Source organism: Microtus pennsylvanicus, chromosome 5 (assembly GCF_037038515.1).
Source record: "Microtus pennsylvanicus isolate mMicPen1 chromosome 5, mMicPen1.hap1, whole genome shotgun sequence".
Taxonomy (NCBI): Eukaryota; Metazoa; Chordata; class Mammalia; order Rodentia; family Cricetidae; genus Microtus; species Microtus pennsylvanicus.
In genome coordinates this window covers 47029383-47046981 of record NC_134583.1, presented here as the reverse complement: position 1 = coordinate 47046981, position 17599 = coordinate 47029383, and the positions used below count along the sequence as shown (strand labels likewise).

Sequence of the window (17599 nt, the reverse complement as noted above, 5' to 3'; positions counted from 1 at the left end):
CACTGCCACTAGGCTGTGCCCATCTGAGTGACCTGCATGGCAACCTGGGGCTATGGTGGCATCCAGATCGAGGCTGCTGCTGAGAAACATGCCTGGGTTTATGTTCCCACCACAGATGGGGTCTGCTTTGCCACCAAAGGTTACATGGAACTCTGAGGTCTAGGCCACAACCTGTGGTCTTGCTGGTGTCGGAGCTATGCCACCACCAGAGCCATGCTGATTTGTGTGGCCTGGCTTTCTCCCAGAACCAGGATGTCCTCCAGGCCCAAGCTGCTGCCGAGGGCCGTGTCTGGGTCTGTTGTCCTGCTACAACTGGGATCTGTGCTGATGGTGGTGACCCCAGTTCTTCATTGGGCCATGGGAACCACTCAGTGATGGAATCAGAGGGCCATACTGAGCAGGCCCTGCCCTTCTCTGGCCCTGACCTTGGGATAACTTGTTCTGCCATTGTTGGACACTGCAGCAAGATTGCTGGCCCCAACCCTCAGGGAAGAGCTGACCCCTTGCACTAGGGAGACATGGCCCCACCCCTCACCACAGGCAGGGGAGAGCTGATCCTAATGGCATAGGCATAGGGCAGCTGGCTCTGCCCTTCACCAAAGGCCCCAGTGGCCTGGACTGACCAACTCAACTACCACCCTGGCCCACACTGGACCTGGAGTTGGTCCATCCTAATGTCTGCCTTCTCTAGGACCTGCTGTGAGTCAACAACCTTAGACTCCCCATGACTTGGGGCAGTCACAGGATCCTGTGTTGATGGCATTCCAGAAACCAGAGGCTTTAAACTAGGCCAGTGACTCATTGCAATGAACATTTGCAAGTAAAGCTTACTGGACAAAGTGGTAGACTGTGTGACACACATGGCTCCCAGTGGCACCAGGACTAATGAAGAGGTATTGGAGGGAAGAGGGTTATTTTACTGTTGTTATTGTTTTGTTTTTGTTGTTTGGGGGTTTGGTTTTGTTTCTCTCTGTGTTTGTCTCCTTTTTTTCTTTTTTATATATTTATTAAAAATTTCCACCTCCTCCCATCCTCCCATTTCCCTCCCACTTTCCCCATCACCCTCCCCCTCCCTCTCTAGTCCTAAGACATGTCAGGGTGCCCTGCCCTGTGGGAAGTCTAAGGCCCTCCCCCTTCCATTCAGGTCTAGGAAGGTGTGCATCCAAAGAAACTAGGCTCCCAAAAAGCCAGTACATGCAGTAGAATCAAAACCCAGTGCCATTATCATTGGCTTCTCAGTCAGCCCTCATTGTCAGCCACATTCAGAGAGTCTGGTCTGATCACATGCTCATTCAGTCCCAGTTCAACTGGTCTTGGTGAGCTCCAATTAGATCACTCCCATGCTCTCTTTGGGTGGACGCAAAGTCAGGACCTCTCGTGGTCCTGACTTCCTTGCTCATGGTCTCCCTTCTTCTACTCTTCAACTGGACCTTGGTAGCTCAGTCCAGTGTTCCAATGTGGGTCTCTGTCTCTATCTCCATCCATCGCCAGATGAAGGTTCTATTGTGATATGCAAGATGTTCATCAGTGTGGCTATAGGGAAGGGCCAGTTCATGCACCCTCTCTCTACTGCCCAAAGTCCAAATGAGGAGCCAGAGAACATGAGCAAGGAAGTCAGGACCGTGAGGGGTGCACCCACCCACTGTGACAGTGGAGCTGATCTAATGGGAACTAACCAAGGCCAGCTGGACTGGGACTGATGGAGCATGTGATCAAACCAGACTCTCTGAACGTGGCTGACAATGAGTGCTGACTGAGAAGCCAAGGACAATGGCACTGGGTTTTGATTCTATTCCATGTACTGGCTTTGTGGGAACCTAGTCTATTTGGATCCTCACCTTCCTAGACACAGATGGAGCGGGGAGGTCCTTGGTCTTACCACAGGACAGGGAACCCTGACTGCTCTTTGTACTGAAGAGGGAGGGGGAGGAGGAATGGGGGGAGGGGGAGGGAAATGGGAGCAGGGGAGGAGGGGAAAATTTGTAATAATAATGATAACAAAAACCCTGTGCCTAAGACAATGAAACAAGTCAGAAAATTCCTAGGCTCTGCAGAATTTTGCAGGCTTTGGATTCCAGGGTACACTGAAATTGCCCACCCTCTCTATGAAGCCACAAAGGAGAAAAAATTAACTTGGAACTCAGAGAGACAGATGGCTTTTAATACCATCAACCAGAGACTGTTGGGGCCCCACCCTAGGCCGCCCTGGCCTCAATAAACCATCCCTTTTATATATGGATGAAAATCTGGGAATAGCAAAGGGAGTATTGACTCAGAACATTGGACCATGGAAAAGGCCGGTTGCCTACTTATCTAAGAAACTGGACTCTGTGGCCACTGGGTGGTCTCCATGCTTACGCATCATTGCGGCTGTGGCACTACTGGTTAAAGATGCTGATAAGCTGACTTTGGGACAAAATCTTGAATTATGTACCCCACATGCTTTAGAATCTATCTTAAAGCAACCTCCTGACAGGTAGCTAAGTAATGCCAGAATAACTCATTACCAATCTCTTCTCTTAAACCCTAGCAGAATAACTTTTCAGACAGCGACTACCCTGAACCCAGCTACCATGCTGACTGACCCTGACTCAGGGGTTCCCCTCTATGACTGCACTGAAATTCTAGCTCAGGCATATTGCATTCAATCTGACCTCTGTGATATGCCATTGACAGATGCAGAAGAAACTTGGTTCCTGGATGGGAGCAGTTTCAAGGGACATAGGTATGCAGGGGCTGCAGTGACAACAGCCCACGTGGTAGTCTGGGTGGAGGCCCTGCGCACTGGTACCTTGTCCTGAACTGATAGCATTAACAAAGGCCTTGCAGCTAGGAAAAGACAAAAGAATCAACGTTTACACAGACAGCAGGTACGCATTCGCCACCTTTCACATCCATGGATTTATTTACATGGAAAGGAGGCTGCTCACTATGGAGGGATAGACTATCAAAAATAAACAGGAAGTATTAGAATTGTTAAAAGCACTCTGGCTTCCAAAGAAGTTAGCAGTAATGCATTGCCCAGGACACCAGAAGGGAAAAGATGCTACCCCGAGGGGAAACAAGCTTGCAGACCAAAAAGCAAAGAAGGCAGCCCTGATCACAACTACAGTGATTCTACTCATACTAACTGATCCAGATCCTCGTAGCTTGCCTCTCCAGCCAAACTATAATTCAGATGAAGAAACCTGGGCTGCCGAAATAGGGGGAGTCTATAAAAGGTATCAATGGTGAAGACTTCCAACAGGAAAGCTGCTCCTTCCAAGACTATTAGGGAAGCAGCTACTCCAAAGAATTCACCAAACCTCCCACTTGGGAACCCGAAAACTTAAAGAACTACTCTCTGGATCTCCACTAAAGATTCGGCAAGCAACCTGTCTTATTGATAAAAGTCAGGACCACGAGGGGTGCACCCACCCACTGAGACAGTGGAGCTGATCTATTGGGAGCTCACCAAGGCCAGCTGGACTGTGACTGAAAAAGCATGGGATAAAACTGGACTCTCTGAACATGGCGAACAATGAGAGCTGATGAGACGCCAAGGACAGTGGCAAGGGGTTTTGATCCTACGTAATGTGCTGGCTTTGTGGGAGCCTAGCCAGTCTGGATGTTCACCTTCCTAGATATGGACGGAGGGGGGAGGACCTAGGACTTACCACAGGGCAGGGAACCCTGACTGCTCTTTGGACTGGAGAGGGAGGGGGAAAGGAGTGGGGGGAGGGGGAGAAGAGTGGGAGGAGGGGGAGAAGGGTGGGAGGAGGGGGAGGGAAATGGGAGGCTGGGAGGAGGTGGAAACTTGTTTTTTTTTCTCATTTTCTCAATTAAAAAAAAAAAAAGATTTAAAAAAAAATTGTAAGTGACTGCAAAGCATGCCAGTTGGTAAACTCCTATAAAACAGAGAAAAAGAGGTGGCTGAATGAGAGGAACTCACCAAGGTACAAATTTTACAGAAGTCAAACCAGGTAAATATGGATATAAATATTTGTTGGTCTTTATAGACACCTTTTCAGGATGGACTTATCCCACCAAACACGAGACTGCCTATATGGTGGCTAAGAAATTACTTGAAGAGATCCTTCCCAGGTTTGGCTTCCCACACATTATAGGGTCAGACAGTGGCTCTGCCTTTGTCTCTCAAGTAAGCCAGGGAATAGCCACTGCACTGGGGGCTGAATGGAATTGTATTCAGGACATTTTGAGAGAATAAATTGGACCCTAAAGAGACACTTACCAAATTAGCCTTGGAGACTGGTTGTGATTGGGTGACTCTTCTCCCCTATGCCTGGTACAGGGTGAGGAATTCCCCATACTGTTGTGATGAGGTGAGCAGGCCTGCTTTTCATCCCGCCTGGCTCCCGCATGGTTAGCTTTACACCCGAAATAACAACACGGAAACTGTATTCATTTAAACACTGCCTGGCCCATTATATCTAGCCTCTTCTTGGCAAATTCTCATATCTTACTTAACCCATATTTAGTAATCTGTGTAGCACCATGAGGTGGTGTCTTACCGGGAAAGATATAGCATGTCTGACCTGGCAGCTTGCTCCATTGCATCTGACCTCACTTCCTTCTACCCAGCATCCTGTTCTGTCTACTCCACTCACCTAAGGGCTGGCCTATCAAATGGGCCAAGGCAGTTTCTTTATTAATCAATGAAATCAACACAAACAGAAGACCCTTCCATATCACCATACCATATGGGACTACCCCTTTTGAGATAAACTATGGTCTACCCCAACCCCTTGTGCCTAGCTTGCAGGATGAGTTAATTCCACCTCCAGAAGAAGTGGACCTTCTGGAGAACCTAAGGGCGCTGTCCCAATACAGGCAGATATCTGGCCTCAGTTGTGGCCCCTATATACATCCTCCTCTTTCCCAGAGCCCCACAGTTTCAAGTCTGGTGACTGGGTCCTGATCCACAGACACCAACGCAAGTCCCTAGAGCCACAGTGGAAAGGACCCTATGTTGTTATCCTAACCAGTCCAACTCCTCTCAGGGTGGACGGTATCTCCACCTGGATTCACCACTCCCACCTGTGGCTAAGAAGCCTCTGGATAGGACCTGAGAGATCTCCAAGCACTCCACTGATCACCTGAAGCTGAAACAACATCAGAAACCTAAAAATTAAATTCACATTGCTGACATGGTACCTGCTACTTCATTTGTACCCAGGGAGTACTGAAAATCCTTATGTACCTTGGAACTTAACCTAGATCCTGACTATCCTTAAGGTTGGCCACTGAAGTTCATCCCATAGACACATGGTACCCCCAGCTAACTTTTGACCTATGTGCTTTGGGAAGACACTGAACGAACTCTCCGGGACTCTTATCCGACATGTAGACATTGTGGCTGGTATATTTGTCTGGGCTGGATGGGGGTGAAGGGGGTAAGCAAACTCACCAGTGTGGGGAGTCTGAAGTTTTTTTTGTTTTTTTTCTTTTAAAACATTTTATTCAATAATATATACTTTCAGAATAATAATATGTAACTGCCCATCATGCCATACACTGCCCCATCCCGTCTGTGGAGTCTGTGGTCAGCTAGTCCTTGGGATCTGCTGGAGCAACAGGCAGCCATGGGACGGACCAAGGGCACGGGGAGCAACAGTAACCAACAACCATTTTTGCATACCCTTCACATTTCCCATGCTTTCTGGGTCGGGAGGAAGTCAACAGGAAGCCAAAGGCATGTGAACCTTTTACATTCGGAAGTGAGGTCTGATTTACGGTGGTGGGCTGCCCTTCAGGTGGTCTAGTTCGTGCTCGCCAAGCCTGCCACCATTGTGTGTCTGCTCTCGGGACGTGATCTCGCTACACGCGTTAAGACGTTTGATTTTGCTCTTGTTCTGCTTATGGAAAAGTATGAAGAACCGCAACAGACCGTCGATTCTCCAGGCTTCATCGTGCTGCGGTGAGGCCACTGGAAAGCACGGCGTTCTCTGGGCAAGGCTGGGACTGCTCCTTCACCACAGGGTAGAAGTATGGGTGCTCCATGGCCTCTTTGGCAGTCAGTCTCTGTTGATGGTCGTACCGCAGGAGCTTGTCGAGAAGATCTAGGGCCTCGGGGCTGACAAGGTATCTGTTTTCACTATGGATAAAGTTTTCCCAAAGCTTCCGTGAATGCTGTCCCAAGATATCATTGAAGTGTGGATCTAGGTCTATGTGATACTTCTTCAGATACCCATACAGTTCATCTGTCCCCAGAACCTTGGCAATTCGAACAAGCTGGTCATAGTTGTCCTGCCCATGGAAGAATGGCTCCTTTTGGAATACCATGCTTGCTAACATACAGCCCAAGCTCCACATGTCCAAGCTGTAATCATACATCTGATAGTCCACAAGGAGCTCTGGTCCCTTGAAGTACCTCGAGGCCACGAGAACATTGTACTTCTGAGCAGGATGATAGAATTACGCCAGACCCCAGTCAATCAGTCGGAGCTATTTTTGTTGGTGATCTATCATGACATTGTGAGGTTTCACATCCCTGTGCATGATTCCCTTGCTGTGGCAGTAATCCAGAGCTTTAAGTAGTTCATACATATAAAACCGGATATCAAAGTCAGTCAGGATCTGGTAGAGTTGCTTAAAATCTGTATTATTGATATATTCAAATACCAAAGCTGGTGTCTTTGACACAGGGTCCTTTACAGTGTCAATCAGCTTAATGATATTTGTTCCACCACGAAGGTTCTCCAGAATCTTAACCTCTCGTTTTATCTTCTTTTTCTTCACTTGAGAATTTTTACAACCACCCTCTCATTGTTGGTGATGTTAATGGCCTCAAATACTTCACTATATTTGCCCCAACCAAGTTTTCGAACCAGTTGGTAATCATCTTGATTACCCCAGCTCGGGACTTGGGCTTCTTAGTCCCAGTACTCGCTGCTCCTCAGGCTGTTCACCTGGGCATAGACCCGCGCCCGACTGCCCGCGGCCGGGCCGGGCGTGGCGGGCGGGACCGGGGGGGGGGGGGGGGGGGCGCCGCGGGGCGCCGAGGGCGGCGGCGCGGCACGGGGCGTGGGGCGACAGGCACGGGAGGCTGCGGGCCGCCGGCCGCCCGAGCAGAAGGAGGAGCGCGGCGGCTGCGGGCGTCCGTGCCAGGCCGGGCCCGCGGGGACGGTAGGACGGACGCTCGGGCCGGGGGGCACGGGGGGTGCCGGCCGAGCCAGCCCGGGGCCTGCGGCGGGACGGCGGGACGGCCGGGCTCGTGCTCCGCGGCGGCCTCCGCTCGGCTCGCGGCCCCTAGAGGCGGTGGCACCGGCAGGGGCAGCGGCAGCCACCGGCCGGGAGAGGGGTAGCGGCGGCGATGGCGGCCCAGTCTGAAGTTTTTTATTGTGGTGCTTGGAGATGTGAAACCAGTGCCTCCCAGAGGAGAACTAGCAAGAGAGGCCTAGTCTCTTTTACTCATATGGCACCAGGAGCATCTAAAATCAATATCAACTTTCCTGAGGAGGGAAAAAGGGCTAACTTAACAGGCAAGATTTGGGGATTACAATTGTATGTTCCAGGAGAAGAAGACATAGGGATCCTGTTCTCCCTGCAAGTTGTTGTAGCACCTCCCGTGACCATAGCATTAGGCCCCAATAAGGTAATTAACCCCAGCTCAGATAAGAAAAATCCTTCCTCTCCTCCTAAGCCAACTATTAGTACCACTACCCCGGCAATTGCCTTCAGTGCCTCAGCTTTACCAGCACTAAAGACATGCTGGGATGCTGGCCCTACACGTAGTAGATCCTCTGAACTTGCAAACCCCCTGTTTACAGTCCTACAACAGTCATTCTTACTTATAAATAATTTCAAGCCAGAACCAACTGCCTCCTGCTGGCTTTGCTACAGCATGAGGGCTCCATATTATGAAGGAATAGCTGTGTTGGCCACAACCAACAATTCTAACGGCCAGAGAGAAAAAGGAGTCTCAGGTTCTTGCCAATGGCAGTCAAATACCTCCTTGACCCTTGAACAAGTTTCAGGTCAGGGACTATGTATAGGGACAACATCAATACCTGTCTGCTATTTACCCCTCTGAAATCACACTATGCCACTCACAAACCAGTCAGGATATTTGATCCCAACAAATGATACCTGGCGGGCATGTTCCTCTGGCCTAACACCCTGCACCCATGTGACTCTACTGAATCAAACCAAGGGGTTTTGTGTCCTTGGATGTCTGGTTGGTTCCCAGGGTAACCTACTATGCCACTGAGGAGTTGTTAAACCTTAGTGAGGCCACCCAATACGCTCTTAGACAAAAGAGAGAGCCAGTCACAGCCCTTATACTTGCCATCCTGATAAGAACCAGCATAGCAGGATTGAGAATAGGAGAGGGGGCAGCCTCACTAGTCACCCAACAGCGTTTTTATGCATATCTCCACATACCAATAGATGAGGACAATCAGAGAATAAAAACCTCCATCTCGCACTGCAAAAATCTCTGTCTTCACTAGCAGGACAGAAGGAGCCGAGAGCCTAGATTTACTATTCCTAAAAAAGGGGTTATGTGCAGCTTTGGAAAAAGAATTCCTGCTTCTATACAGATCACTCAGGAATAGTAAAAGATTCTATGGTAAAAGTCCATGAAGGCCTAGCCAAAAAGAGAGAAAGAGTGAGGGGGGGGGGGATAAAGCCAACCAAAGTTGGTATGAGGCCTGGTATTCCAAATCCTCATGGTTCACCACCCTCATCTCATCCCTAATAGGCCCTCTGTTACTCTTCCTCCTGATACTCACCTTGGGCCCTGTATTATTAATAGAATACTCAAATATATAAAACAAAGGTTGGGAACTACACAACTTATGGCGCAACAGGGGTATACTCTAATTGGACCTTATACAACTGAAATGTATGGTAATATCAGTAGAGCTGATGAAATATACTAGATATAACAAAGCAGGTTCATAATTGAGCCCCCTTAGGACCAAAAGAAGTGGGGAAATGTGAGACCCTCACCCCTTATTCTGAAAGGAAAGAGAAGGAATTTCCTAGCAGAATGTTTTAAAGTTAGAAACCCAGACTAGCTTTATGTTCCCAGAAAGATAGTGGCCTTCCCTTACCCCCTCCCTCCTGGGAAATTCCAAAGCACAAGGACACCTGGTCAGCTGGCAATAAAGATGACCTGAATCAGGAGCAAGGTGGCTTTGCTCTGAAAACAAAGAACAAGATGACTAAACAGGATAGGAGAGAAAGCAAAGACCTTGCACCCATGCCAGAATTCCCCTGACAACTCAGAGGGGCTGCTCTGCTTGTGATTTTCACCTTTAAAATAACTAACCCCTAATGAGTGAGTACATACCATATCCATCCTTTTGGATCTGGGTTATCTCACTCAGGATAGTGTTTTCTATTTCCATCCATTTGCATGCAAAATTCAAGGTGTCATTGTTTTTTACCTCTGAGTAGGACTCTAATGTGTATATATTCCACACTTTCTTTATCCATTCTTCCATTGAGGGGCATCTAGATTGTTTCCAGGTTCTGACTATTACAAATAATGCTACTATGAACATAGTTGAGCAAATGTTTTTATAGTATGATTGGGCATCTCTTGGGTATATTCCCAAGAGTGGTATTGCTGGATCCTGAGGTAGGTTGACTCCCAATTTCCTGAGAAATTGCTACACTGATTTTCAAAGTGGTTGCACAAGATTGCATTCCCACCAGCAATGGAAGAGTGTTCCCCTTACTCTACATCCTCTCCTGCATAGGCTATCATTGGTGTTTTTGATTTTAGCCATTCTGACAGGTATAAGATGGTATCTCAAAGGTCTTTTGATTTGCATTTCCCTGATAGCTAAGGAAGTTTAACATGTCCTTAAGTATCTTTTGGCCATTTAAACTTCTTCTGTTGAGAATTCTCTGTTCAGTTCAGTATCCTGTCTTTTTAATTGGGTTATTTAGAATTTTAATGTCTAGTTTCTTGAGTTCTTTGTATATTTTGGAGATCATACCTTTGTCTGATATGGGGTTGGTGAAGATCTTCTCCCATTCAGTAGGTTACCCTTTTGTCTTAATGACCGTGTCCTTTGCTTTATAGAAGCTTCTCGGTTTCAGGAGGTCCCATTTATTCAATGTTTCCCTTATTGTCTATGCTACTTGGGTTATACATAGGAAGTGGTCTCCTGTGCCTATGTGTTGCAGTCTACTACTTCCCACTTTCTCTTTTATCAGGTTCAGTGTGGTCAGAATTATATTGAGGTCTTTAATCCATTTGTACTTGAGTTTTGTGAATGGTGATAGATATGGATCTAGACAAAGGACATTGAGCCTATAGTTCACAAGCCTAGAGAAACCAAATAATAAGGTGAACCCAAAGAAAAATTTATATAGATCCTCCTGGAAATTGGAAGCAAACAAGATTGCCAGGCAAAAGTTGGTAGTGTAAGGGTGGGAGTAGGGGTGGAGTGGGGGGAAGGGGAGAGGGGGAGAGAGAAGGGAGAAGGGAACCATTGGGGAGAGAGAGGGGGAGAGAGAAGGGAGAAGGGAATGATTGGGGAGAGCTTGGGAAAGTGGGAGAGTTGGGATGGAGGAAGGGTGATATAGGAGCAGGGAAAAAGATATCTTCATTAAGGGAACCATTTTAGGGTTGGCAAGAGACTTGGCTCTAGAGTCAAGAGCCAATATCAAATATCTCTTTTCTTGCTCTCATCTCTGTCCTTCAACTCCCTTTCCCTCAAGTTCTCCTCCCCCTATGCTTCTCTTCTCCTCTTCCCCTACACCACTCCCTTCTTCACCCACCCCCATGGTCCTGATTTTTATAGGCAATCTTGGTATTTCCCCTTTCTAGGTCTATATAAGTTTTTCTTAGAGTTGACCTTGTTACTTAGCTTCTCTAGGGTCATGAACTATGGCCTTGTTATCCTTTGCTTTACAGCTAGTATGCACTTATGAGTGATTACATACCATATTTATCATGGGTGTGGGTTGCCTCACTCAGGATGACTTTTTCTAGTTCCATCCATTTGCATGCAAATTTCAAGATGTCATTGTTTTTACTACTAATGTGGCATATTTTCTTTATCCATTCTTCTGTTGTGGGGTGTCTTGGTTGTTTCCAGGTTCTTGTTATTATAAATAATGCTGCTATGAAAATAGTTAATCAAATGTCCTTGTAGTATGACTGAGCATCATTTGGATATTTGAGTATGACTGGGTCCTGAGGTAAACTGGTTTCCAATTTTCTGAGATACCACCATACTGATTTTCAGAGTAGTTATACAAACTTGCATTCCCACCTGCAGTATTGGTGTTTTTGTTGTTAGCTGTTCTGAATGGTGTAAGATGGTGTCTCAGAGTCCTTTTGATTTGCATTTCCCTGATGCCTAAGGCTGCTGAACATTTGCTTAAGTGTCTTTTGGGCATTTTAGATTCTTTTGTTTAGAATTCTCTGTTCTGTAACCCATTTTTAAAAATCGTTTTTGTTGAGCTATGTATTTTTATCTTTTCCCCTCTTTTCCTCTCCCCTTTCCTTTTACCCTATTCCAAGCTCCACAGGCTCCCAATTTACTTGGAAGATCTTGGCTTTTTCTACATCCCATGTAGATAAGATCCATGTACATCTCTCTTAGGGTCATCTTTGTTATCTAGGTTCTCTGGGATTGTAAACTGTAGGATGATTTTTCTTTGCTTTATGTCTAAAATCCACTTGTGTGTGAGTACATATGATATTTGTCTTTCTGGATCTAGGTTATCTCACTGAATTTGATGTTTTCTAGATCCATCCATTTGCCTGTAAATTTCAAGATGTCATTAAATTTGTTTCTGTTGTGTAGTACTCCATTGTATTCATATAAATTTTTCTTTATCCATTCTCCAGTTGAAGGGCATTTAGATTTTTTCCAGGTTCTGGCTATTACAAATCATACTGCTATGAAAATAGTTGAGCACATGCCCTTATGGTATGACTGAGCATACTTTGGGTACATACCCCAAAGAGGTACCACTGGGTCTTGAGGTAGGTTGTTTCCTAGTTTTCTGAGAAATCACCATACTTATATCCAAAGTGACTATACCAGTTTACACTCACAGGAGCAATGAAAGAATGTTCCTTTACCCCACACCCTCTCCAGCATAAGTTGTCATCAGTGTTTTTAATCTTGCCCATGCTAACAGGTATAAAATGGAATCTCAGAGTTGTTTTGTGTTATATATATATAGTGATATTACAGAGGAAATTGAATAACAATATAGCATTCTTTCAAATGTTCTTTTAAATAAATTGTATTTTTCCATTTTCTAAGTACTTTATAAAGGCTGAATTAGGTAGAAATCAGGATTAACATGTCTTTTAACTAAGCAATTATATAACTAAGTATAACTTTAGTTTTACTAGTTAGGAAGGGAAATAGGGCTCTATCTGTTGTTTCTGTGACAGACTCTACTTCATTTTTTATTGGAAAAATGTAAATTTTTGTACATAGTTGGACCCGCACAGAATAAAGGCAATGCAGATATCAAAGAATATTTACCAGTTTATTGTTAAACTTACTGAACCAAAGTTCCAGCGTAGCACAGGTAGCGAGGAACAAAAGGGGCGAGCCGCCTCTCTGCGCACCCTTTATTGGCAGGCATTCGCCTGAGGCAAACCCCGCCCTCTAAAGAGAGCTGATTTAACCCCTACATCTCCCCCTTTTGTCTAAATAAGACACAACTAAACCAAATATAACTATAACAATAATAACAAATGATAAATATAACAAACAATATTGAGAGCAAAAGTTTTGCTAAAGAGTAACTACAATTAAATAATCTTCAACTCCATCAAAGATCTGAGAAGGGAGTAAATATTACTTAACAAAAAAGAGATATCCAAAATGTGCAACAAATGACAGAGACAACTGACTGCCTGGGCAATCACCCAAAATCTCGTTTGCAATGTTGAGTCAACCAACTTTGGCTAAGGCCTAACATAACTGACATACCATTCTCAAATGCAAGGAACTTTCTTAGGATTATCCTACCCTGTCTTGGCAAGATAAGACAATCCTGTTTATAACTTAGTCAGTAGTTGAGGTATGGGTTTTTCTTAACCCAAAGGCCAGTTCTGCCAGGAAGACAAGCTCCCAGTGGAGTGTCTTTGGTGCTCAACGTTCTCTCGGGAGTAGAGTGGTGTTGCCAGGAGTAAATTGTGTCTCGATGGCACAGAATTCTAGGTTAGATTAAAGGCCATTTTCTACAGCTCTTCAAAGAGGCTGAAGATTATACTATCTATACTGAAAATAATCTCTATGTATCTAAAAGACCTGATTAACCTAAAAATAATATGACAAACATGTAATTCTCAATACCTATCTAATTTGAAAACTAAGGGAATAAACAATTGTGCAATGTATGAAGACAATGATCTTCACCTGTAAACAATATCATTACTTATCAAATGTAAACAATGTTATTACATAAATAGTACCAGAGGTAGAAATGTACATTGTGATATGATAGATGTATCCATACAATATAAGCATACTCTTATACCAAAATAGAGGTAGGAACACTCACATTCAATATTCAATATATCAATATACAAGAAACAGTACCAACATAATTTTCTAAAAACAGTAAGTCACAAATACCAATCATCCCATCAACCCAGTTAATCCCCCCCTTTTTTTTTATCCCTAATTACATACAATATCTCCCCATCCCATCACTCCTAAACCAACCACTAAAAGATGTCCCTAACCCTGTGGGCAAACTCTGTTGGGAGAGGGGACGTCATCCTCTTAGATTGCTTCTAGCTGACATGGGGGCGACGTTCTTCTTAGGGGCCCCTGTGAAAGCAAACGATGGTAAAATTCCCAAATTAACCTTTGACTTAAGAAAAATATAACTAGTCTCTGTGTGTTTCGAGAAGGTCCGGCCAGAGCGTTGTCAAAAATGTGCATCATATGAAATTGTCTCTTGCAGTTGGTACCAAAAAACAGGTCTAAAATTAGCGCTTAAAAAAAAATTCATGACGTCATAAAAACCAGATTGAGTTGATGTTGTGGGGCCCCATCTTCATCCTGGAAACTTCAAAAATTACTGTAGGAAAATATGTTGCTTGTTATGGGAAATTTAAACATTAACAACAAGGACTTATACTGACATATAAAGAAAGACACAGATGTGAGGGAAGGCAAAGAAAGTTTATCAAGTATAAAATTATTCTTATTCTGTCCCATTTCATGGCTCCTGACCTGAGACAGAAACTTTGAAATATCTCTTATCAACAGGCTTGGAATTGAAGAAGGACTGAGCCATAGTCCAACTCCAAAACCAGCTCTACACATTTATAAAGAAGTGTTCAATAAAACATATAAATATAGATAAATATATAAAACCAATACTTACGATACGTATAGAATTTTATTGTTGATGTTTAATGGGTCGTATCTATTTTCCATCCATCAGTAATTAAATATTCAGGGTCCCTCAAATTCTTTGGAGATGAATATTTTCCTGTGGAGATAAGAAAGGAACCCTGCCCCCATCCTATTAGTAATCCTTACCATCTGTATGTCGGTCATCCTTGTGAATGAATTGTTATTTATCTTTTCCAAGTGACTTCTCTTCCTCAAACCGAACCTTTATTAATTTTGACGGTATCCATAATTTTTTCTCACCTGTGGAGATAAGAGCAAAACCCCTTCCCCAACGCAGCACATCTCCTGGCTTCCATTGTGAGGTCAGTACATCCTTGAAATAAACTGGTTGATTTAGTTCAGCAGACTTTTCCATTATCCAATGTCTTTCTGCAGCCGTCGTTCCCTTCTTGTTAGCGTTGAGAAAATTCAAGGTTAACAAAGCATTATGTAACCTATTTCTAGGGGTGTTTTCCACCCCTTTCTGTTTGTTCAACATATCCTTTATAGTTCGATTTGATCTTTCTATGACTGCTTGACCTGTAGGATTGTATGGTATATCTGTAACATGCTTGATATTGTAATGATCAAAAAACCGTTTCATCTTCCTAGAGACATAAGCAGGACCATTATCTGTCTTTATTTGTGTAGGTATACCCATGATAGCCATGACTTCTAATAAATGAGTGATTACTGAATCAGCTTTTTCTGAACTTAAAGCAGTTGCCCACTGAAAGCCTGAATAAGTGTCGATGGTGTGATGAACATACTTCAATTTGCCAAATTCTGCAAAGTGGAACACATCCATCTGCCAGATTTCATTTCTATGAGTGCCCTTTGGATTAACTCCTGCTGGCAGTGGCGTTTGGTTATAGAAAGAGCAGGTAGGGCATTTCTTCACAATCTCCTTAGCTTGTTGCCATGTAATAGAAAACTCTTTCTTCAAACCTTTGCTATTAACATGATGTTTTTTATGAAATTCAGAGGCTTGAAGCACACTACCAATCAATAATTGATCAATTTCTGCATTACCTTGTGCTAGAGGACCTGGCAGACCCGTATGGGATCGGATGTGTGTTATGTACATAGGGCAAAGCCTGTTCCTGATCAAATCTTGAACCTGGATAAACAATGAGGTTAGTTCTGTATCATCAGGTATAAATTCAGCAGTTTCAATATGTAAAATAACTCTTTCTGCATATTGTGAATCAGTAACTATATTAATAGGTTCTTTAAAATCTCTTAGTACCATAAGAATGGCATATAATTCTGCCTTCTGGACAGAATCATAAGGACTTTGTTCCACCTTACCCAAGTCTTCTGATTTGTAACCTGCCTTCCCTGATTTATTGGCATCAGTATAGAATGTACGGGCTCCAGTTATTGGAGCATCACGGACTATTCGAGGAAGGATCCAAGAAGTTCTCTTTATGAAGTTGAGCCACTTGCTTTTTGGATAGTTGTTATTAATGTCTCCCAAAAAATTAGCACAAGCTCTTTGCCATGGTTCATTATCTTCCCATAATTTCTTTAGTTCATCAGCAGTGAAAGGCACTATAATTTCTGCTGGGTCTATGCCTGCTAGTTGACGAAGTCTCAGCTTGCCTTTTATAATTAACTCAGAGACTTTTTCCACATAAGTTTTCAGTTTCTTACTTGGTTTATGTGGTAAAAAGATCCATTCCAAGATAATATCATCTCTCTGCATTAAAATTCCTGTAGGAGAAATTTTCGATGGTAATATGACGAGAATACAATCGAGCTCTGGATTCACTCTGTCCACATGTGCCTGTTGTAATTTCTCCTCAATCATTGTCAGTTCCTTTTCTGCTTCAGCTGTTAATTCTCTGGGACTGTTTAAATCTTTATCACCATCCAAGGTCTTGTTCAAATGAATTATTAGATCAGGTGTTATCCCAATAGTTGGTCGTAAACTGGAAATGTCTCCTAACAGTCTTTGAAAGTCATTAAGAGTCCGTAGGCGATCTCTCCGAATTTGTGCCTTCTGTGTCTTAATTTTTTGCAAACCTATTCTATAACCTAAATAATTAACAGAATCTCCCTTCTGAATCTTTTCAGGAGCAATTTGCAATCCCCATTTAGGTAACAGTATCTGTATTTCTTCAAACAGTCTGTTCAAGGTATCTATGTTTGAATCAGATAACAATATGTCGTCCATGTAATGGTATACAATAGATTTGGGAAATTTCTTGCGTATTATTTGCAATGGTTGGTTCACAAAATATTGGCACAGGGAGGGGCTATTTAACATACCCTAGGGGAGGACAGTCCAGTGGTACCTCCTCGAAGGTTGAGAATTGTTATAAGTAGGCACTGTGAAGGCAAATTTTTCTCTATCTTCTTTTTGCAAAGGTATAGTGAAAAAACAATCCTTCAAATCAATAACTATGAGAGGCCATCCTTTTGGTAATAAAGAGGGCAACGGAATTCCAGATTGCAGAGGGCCCATAGGTTGAATAACTTTGTTGATGGCTCTGAGATCTGTCACCATTCTCCATTTACCTGATTTTTTCTTAACCACAAATACAGGAGAATTCCAAGGGCTGGTAGATTCTTCTATATGTCCAGCATCTAGTTGCTCTTGTACCAGCTGTTCTAAAGCCTGTAGCTTTTCCTCAGCTAAAGGCCATTGCTTTGTCCATATTGGTTTCTCAGTCAACCATTTTAGAGGCAAGGCTATTGGTATTTCTGAAGGGACATCAATTGCTTGTTCCTGCACAGCCCTAATGGCCGGTTTTGTCCTTTTGTAATAACTTTTAATATTCCTTTCAGAAATATGGGCTCTAGAAGTAGCAGGAATGTTAATTTGAGTATTCCATTGTTGTAATAGGTCACGACCCCATAAATTCATTGCAATATTGGCTACATAAGGCCTTAATTTTCCTATTTGTCCCTCAGGCCCTATACATTCAACCCATCTCGTGCTCTGCCTTACTCGAGATAGGGTTCCAATTCCCAGGAGCTGAACATTTACATTCTGAAGAGGCCAATATGGATGCCAAGATTCTGGGGTAATGATACTTACATCAGCACCTGTGTCCAGTAGGCCAGTAATAAAAATGCCATTTACACACACTCTCAGCTTAGGTCTTTGATCATTTATAGAAGTTTGCCAAAACACACGTAACTCATCTTTCTGATTACTATTGCTTGTAACAGTAGGCATGTGGCTTTCTAATTGTCCTGACGAGGCATGTTCTCTGCAGAAACTAGGAATGTCTGAACCATGTTTGCCATGG

General features: G+C 43.8%; 1 protein-coding gene and 1 pseudogene across 1 annotated transcript in view; one reads left to right on the top strand and one right to left on the bottom strand.

Moving 5' to 3' along the window:
- Window positions 1-5445: 5445 nt before the first annotated feature.
- LOC142851305 (casein kinase II subunit alpha' pseudogene) lies at window positions 5446-8419 on the bottom strand (annotated as a pseudogene).
- The window catches only part of LOC142849530 (interferon-induced very large GTPase 1-like), an 88516-nt gene continuing 77936 nt past the window's right edge, over window positions 7020-17599 (top strand). The window contains exon 1 of the mRNA XM_075971803.1: window positions 7020-7125. The gene's annotated coding sequence lies outside the window, so the exon portion shown is untranslated. The remainder of the gene's footprint in view (window positions 7126-17599) is intronic.